Genomic DNA, 7,446 nt, shown 5'->3' on the forward strand with positions numbered 1-7,446 from the left:
TTGTTCACATTCGTAAGGTGCCCGTTCTGGCTTCTTGAACATTGATGTGTGCTTCATATGGCCTAAACCATTTAACTTAAATTTTATTACCAGTAGTAGTCACAGTGGTGGTAGTAGTGGTAGTGTGTATGCTTAGAATTAGCTTAGCATATGGATCATCATCCATTTCATGTGACCATTTTTAACTGAAATAAAAAAGACATCTGTAATCTTCCTCAGAAGTACTGCTAGTAGATTTTTCTTTCCAGAAGTGCAGTTTCACAGCAATTCTGAAACAATATGAATGTGTATGCATTTTAAACTTCAAATATTTAAAGAAAATAGTGTGAGATTACCACACCCTGCTCCTGTCCCATCAGTGAGCAGTCTCTGTGTTTTTTTTTTTTTTTATGGCCGTCTGACACACACATTCAGTCATCCTTTAACACTCACCCACTTTTTTGTAACATACAAATGCGCTCAAGAGTTTGCCACTGAAGATGGAGTTTCAGTTGAAGCGCTTCTGTCTGTCTATTTTAAGATTAAATATGCAGCAATAACCTTCAAATACAAAGAACATGGTTAATGCATTAGTGTGAGCGTGTGTGTAATATATGACAATTTCTATGTTTAGCTGTACAAGATAAGTATAAAGAGGCGCTCATGACAGACTTTCTCTATTTCAGATTCCACACAGCTTTTGTGTTCCATTTTGTATTTATTCTTGCTGCAATTTCAAAGTAATGCATTTGTTTTTATTATTGAGCCTTTTAAATGATGACTGAAACTTGTATGTTAACAGGTTAAGTGGAAAATACATGATAACAGGTTCCCAGATAATTAGAATTAAAACTAAACTAAACTGTAAACTACTTTAGCAAGATTTTGGCAATTTTGTGGCAACTTGATTGTTTATGCCAAGTTAGTGCAAGTGATATGAGCGGGATCTGAAAACCATCCATTTGTTTAAAAGGAGCTTAGTAAAAGTTAAATCAAGAAAACTACTACATTGTACACTCAGTAAACAGAAAAAAACAACACTGTATAAAGTAATATCATCCAATAAAACAATTCTGCATTGCATTCATTTGTGAGTTTAGTTGTTGCTGTGACTGTTATAGAGAATATTTCATTCAATTATAGCATTTGAAGCTGGGGTTAGTGGTTTCTGGATTGCATTATATCAAAAGGTATTTTTATATCCACCATTGTGACAGCCATGAAGCCAAGTCATCTAAACCATTACATTCATGCTATGCAGTGACTAGCAAAAAATACTGAATATTATAACATTCATGTAAAAAAAAACCCAAAAAACGGTGGGTCAACTGTCTTGGAAAAGATAACAAGATGGCTTGAGTTGCAAAAATAGATAAATACAGTGAGGAAACTAAAACTTGGACATCCAGAGGGGAATAATGTGTGTCACCAATATCAAACGGATCTCCCCCTTCAGCACCTCCACCAAACGTTCTGGTGCTCGGAAGCATGTCTACCGTACCTCTCTACCAGGCCATCTGTGTCTGGGTGATAAGGAGATGTCCTGATAGCGGTAATGCCCAACTCCTTATACAGCTGTCTCATCAGGCGGGATGTAAAGTTGATTCCCTGGTCGGTCAGGATCTCCTCTGGGATGCCTACGTGAGAAAAGAGCTGGACAAGAGCACTGAGCAATTTTAGAGTGGTTACCGACTACAGAGGAAAAGCTTCAGGGAATCCAGTAGCGTATTGACATACAACACGAATATACTGATATCTTGCTGAGCTTTTTTCCAGGGGCCCCACAATGTCCATTGCAATCCATTTAAATGGGGTGGTAATCACCGGCATGGCTTATCTTCCAGTTTACACAATCAGCAATTTTACTGCCAGTTCTTACATTGAACAAATATAACTCATTAAAGGGATCATCACTTCCTAGTCAAATACCTTAAATAAAGCCCAAAACTCTGACACAATTTCATCAATAAGGTAACATAATCTATTGTAACCCGGGTAACAAAGAGTTAACAACATGGAAGTGCCTCAGCCAATCAGAGCGCAGGTCCGCAGCACCGTAGGCAAGCTACACAGCGTACGCTAGTCAGACGCTGGGTGACACTGTTGAGAGAGGACCCACTGCTGAACGGTAAACAGATAACTCAGATAAAACAGTAAAAACACCATATAAAGTTGTCAAAACAGAACGGTAACAGCCTGTACTTTGATGTAAGCTTGTAGATGTGTGTGTGTGAGATGCTGCTCACTGAAACCTGCCGAGTGACACAGAGGAAATCCCGCATTGGTGAGTTGTAGTAAAAGTAAACAATTAAATTAGATTCTGCGCCACTCGATGCAAGGCTAAGCCGGCTAGTTCAAGTGAATGAGCCTAGAGCTAACAAAAATTAGCATTTAGTGCTGAACAGTGCAATTAGCCGATTGTTGTAGAGCTCAAATAAACTAAAACTGTTTGACAACTCAACTGGAAAAAATATAAAGATGTGACATGTGGAGTATTTAATTGCTCAGTGTTTCTGTGGCTGGTAAAGCTACTGAACTGTTTAATACTGAAGCAACATACTAAGTTATGTTTTGTCGGGTATTATATTTCATTGGTATAGTGAATCTGATTTAAAGAACAGAAGACATAAGAATATAGTGTGTAAAGTTCGCACTGTAATTCATGTAATATTGTTTTAATTTAAAAGTACCAGTATAAGATAAAAATAGTAATTTAGTTCATTTTACTCCTAAATTCATTTACTGTAAGGGTTATTTAAAATGTGTTGATTGTTTACATTATATGTATATATTTTGTTGAGGTTTAAAGAATTAATCATTCTTGATGAATCAGAATGGCAGTTGATTAATGATCATTTCTGGCCATGTCAATGACTGCAGGTCAGGTTTTTTGAGTTGATTTGAAGTTGATGGCGAGCCAAACCAGACGAGACCATTAGATCCCTGGATTGAAGATCCCTGAACCGAGAGCCCAGAGCCGAGAACTGTCAACTTTACCTCTCTCCTGCCACAGTGGTAGGGCAAACATCTTAACTGCACAAGGCCAGCACCACTTTCATGCTCAACCCCCAGCCCCACTTGCACAATCCAAAATCCCAGACTCTGACTTAACTCTCTATTTTTTGACTCGACTTGGAAAAGACACTTACCTTCTTCATTCTTCTTCAAACGCATTCCCTGTGCCTGTGGAAGAACTGAGCCATGACCAGCACTGGTTAAAATGAGTGGACAAAGTATTCATTTGTTATTGCTGGAGCAGTGAAAAGTGAACTGTTGTAAGGTTGAAGTGTGTTGTGAAGTGATAATATTGAACATGATGTGGTTCATCACATCGAAATATTGAGAATTGAGATTACCTATAGAAGGGTTCACCCAGTCAAAACAGAGAAGTAGTAGTAAAACTCAGTGGTTCAAAACCAAAAGAAGGGGTGACAGAAGAAATCATTTGTTGCTGAATTGAAACTGCGATATCTTTGTGGAATTTAACTATTTGCTGAACTTAAAGTTATTTAATTTATTTTGTTTATTTTCAAAAATAATACACGGTACCAGTTTACAGCTTCTTGTCTCGTGTGGTCATTTAATGTTGCAAATATCCATTTCTGCCTCCTGTCCGAATCTGGTATCATCTGATTCTGGTCCAGAATTATTACAATCCTTACTAAATAGTAGTGTTAGGAGCCGAGTGCTACACTATGATCTAGTTAAACATGGTATCTTCCGCCATCGGCACACATGCACGTGACCACTATAGCCTCTATTTAAAACAGCACTATGCATCGGCCCTGTTTCGGACTGCTGAGCAAAACACTTCCTCGTGAGATGAGTATTAATAAATCGATCCAAGTAAACTGTGACAAAGTGTGTTTTTTTTTTTGCTTCCGAACATACTATATTACTGCAGTGGATGCATGTAAAGTTGTGACTGTAGATTTTCTTGTGGTTTGTGCAGTCACCACAATGACAGAGGGGAACAATGTGTATCGGGATGACCATTTGTGAGTATACTACTGAGTGTCTTCTTTACCGTGTGCCGTCCACAATCACAGACGGAATCTTTGTCACACTTCATGAAGGTAGAAATGATTGCAGGGCTCTTGTATTGGACTATGTGTACATTATAAACTGGCAACTGAATGTACCTTTATAAAAGTTCAAACTATTGTTACCGTACATGAACAAATTCATATTAGTTTCCAACATGGAAAAGGCACATAATTCATTGGCAAGTACATTTATCAAAGATGGTGATGAAGGTGATTCAGCCCCCCTGACCCCCACTGTCAATGAGGCAGCGCAGCTAGATAACTACACTACAAGAGCAGCAGAGTTCATACTGTAGCTTTCGAAGCTGTTGCTTTGACCAAGGCTGACAACCAGTGGCTCCTGCTGGGAGCTATATCCAACCCTCTGTGGACTATAGCCTTGTTTTAAACTTTAAACCAATAACAAGAAAGAAATATGTGATTTAAGCATATTTTTAAATATAGCTGTACCACATGTTTCAATTCATACAGAAATTTAGCGAGTTATCCTTTAAGGCGCTTTGTCCTCTGAATGCTCTTATATATCAAGTTAAGCAATTGTGCTAAAAACAAAAACAAGATAAAACATAACAAACCCCTCTCATCATGAATAATTAATAAGCTCATCCCTTATGGCTGTAATCAGACTGTGTTGTGCTTATAAGTGTCATGTAGGCTTGGCCTATGCATGCGTGTGTGTATGTCCCTGCCTGCAAATGTGTGTGAGCTCATGAACACGTGTATGTGCGTGTGTTATGACATCTTACACTCACTGCTATGTGTTGTTTTCCAAGGAAACAAAAGGAAGAGGGAAGTAAATGTTTCAGCAAATTAACCTGCATACCTCATGCACAGAAACACAGGAACACATGTATCTGCATGTGAGATATGCATGTACATGTTAATCTGCCTCAACAAAATCAATGCATGAAGTTTTGTTTTCTTTTTGTGGAATATTAGAGAAATGCTCCACTAAACACTCACCAAACAACCCTGTCTCCTTAAAGTAAAGTTGATATACTGCTAAATGCGCAAATACGTTTTGGTGGAAACGTAATTGCTGCCTGGATTATGTTCACCAAGAATGTTTTTTCCAGCCCAGAAAGTGTTGTATTCTTGTAAGTTTATTTTTAGACTGCAGGACTTTGACACCAGAGACAGAGGTTTGTGTTCGGGGGTTAGGTCAGGGCTACAAAAGCACTTTGGTTAAGACTGTGCAGACTGTGACTAATACAAAGACTTGCATCTTTCCCTAACCTTAACCAAGAGTTGCCTACACATAACCATGGAAACATGAACATCAGTCATGCATTGGTTTCCACAAGCAGATATCAAAGGAAAACAAATGAATACTTTTCCAGAAAACATTCAGTATTAACATTTTTAACATTCAGTATTAACAAGCACTACTCGTGTGTCTGTATCCTTCCAATGATCAGCAAAATGCTCATTCAGGTCATTTAGATATTAAGAGTTTATTGGAATTTTTGACCAGCATTAATTTATAGCAATACATTTAAAAAAGATCTGTGTTTATCAAAACAAAAATAAAACAAAAAAGTCAATATGTATCTATCTACCTATCTATCATCATTGGCTAAATTACGATTTATGTATGTAAATACAAAGCTTTATTTAAATTTATATTATCAGTGTGTGTATGCTGAAGACGTTCCTGTTTTTCCATTTTCTCCAGTTTTATATTAACAACTTTAGTGAGTAAGAGTCAATAAGAATTAGATGCAGAGACAGTTAAAGAAGCAATCTTTAAAAGGCCTCCAGTGAGAGACTTTTTGGACTTCTTTGTTTGTTAATTTGGTTTATCTATTGAACTAATACGAATAAAAGAGTAGAGTGTGAGGAAAAGTGGGAAAAAGAACATTAGCTTAGTTTGAGATAAGAATACACACACCACAACTAATCAGTTTATTCTCTTTACAGACTTTTGGCACTAATGTTTGTTGTTTGGTCTAGTTTTGCTGTTTCTTATCTAATGAACAGACACAACTACATGGAGGACAGAAGAACAATAAATATGGAGAATTTTTCTATAATTCTGACTTTACTGTTCTGCTGCTTTGACTATTTTTGTTAAACTCTTATCAATAGCCAAAGGAGAGAAATAGAGATTGGGTTATTGTACTGACAAAGAAAGCATATTACGCTTTTTTTTTCTTTCTAATAAATGAGCAATGTCTTTGATTATTTAGGAAATCATGATACCCATCTGTGATCAGTTCAAGAAATTCTGAGTGTCTCCTTTTGTATTGTACATATTAGCATTGATTACTCTGGGTGTCACACTGTTGATAAGAGTAAGAGGGAATTAGGAATACATGTAGTGTGTTGATTTTACTGTAACGGCATGAGAGGACAGCAACAGCATTGTAGAACAAGGTAGATCTGCTGAATATTCGTCTTTGTTGAGCAATGTCACTTGAATCCTTACTAGCAGCCGGTACAACTGTAGACATATTGTGTGTGTACTGTGTGTGTGTGTGTGTGTGTGTGTGTGTGTGTGTGAATGATTGTGAAATGGCAGTCCAGATATAAATAGAGTGAAAGTCACGCAGGTTAAGGAGGAAGTAAACCTGTGGTCATTTATTATGAATGACATGAGCGGACCACCTATGGTGAAGGGAGCCAACACTCCAGCACCTGAGAGACAAAGAACAACTTAAAACAAGAAAAATGGCAAAGTAAGCACAGATGGAAAGAGAGAGGCTCACTACCCTAAAGGAAAGAGACAAAACCAAGCTGTATGTCATGATTAAATGATAATTAATTTAGGCATATGATGGGTTAAGCCCCAATCTGCAATCACTTAAAGAGCAGGGTTCTTGGCTGAGTAAGGAAATACTGAGCTACATTTGTTCTGTCTAACAACAATGTCTTTTTTGCCTCATGAGAGGATGTCAGGGCTGGTAGTTATGTAATATCTACATTGTTAAAAACCAAATTAATGAATTTTTCATCTTCCTGTGGTATCAACATTTTACCACAGTCAACACAAACTTGCATGCACAAGCTGTTTGGGATGTTTTCAAGGTCTGGGGTGTACAAACACTCCTAACTGCATGCCTTGGCTACTTTGAAAGCTGCACCCCACTGAATACGAAACAAAAACAAAGCTTGATCAACAATTCAAAGATGAAGGGGGCACAGTGCAGCAATCAGGTTGAGGTTTTAATGACACAAGTGTGATAGCATCTGTCCCGTTGCAGAGGAACTAAACACTTGATTCATTGTAGAACCAACTTTCTTTGTTGGAAATGAAGATATCCATGCATAAGCACTGTGGAATTTTCAGCATTCATCACAATTAATGATACATAACCCTCTGAATTGTGTCCGTAATCATTGATATGTATTCATGTAAGCGCTATTAGTAACCTAAATGTGTCCTTTTCCTTAAAATGCACCATGTGCTGTAACCAAGTTT

The 7,446-nt window shown here is 37.5% G+C and overlaps 1 long non-coding RNA gene across 1 annotated transcript; it reads left to right on the forward strand.

Moving 5' to 3' along the window:
* Nucleotides 1-403: 403 nt before the first annotated feature.
* Nucleotides 404-3,820, forward strand: LOC121899563. The gene is made up of 3 exons (XR_006096753.1): nt 404-2,107; nt 2,193-2,263; nt 2,860-3,820. It is a non-coding gene; the product is annotated as an uncharacterized LOC121899563 (long non-coding RNA).
* The last annotated feature ends 3,626 nt before the right edge of the window (nt 3,821-7,446 follow it).

This window comes from Thunnus maccoyii, chromosome 6, assembly GCF_910596095.1.
Source record: "Thunnus maccoyii chromosome 6, fThuMac1.1, whole genome shotgun sequence".
NCBI classification, from domain to species: Eukaryota; Metazoa; Chordata; class Actinopteri; order Scombriformes; family Scombridae; genus Thunnus; species Thunnus maccoyii.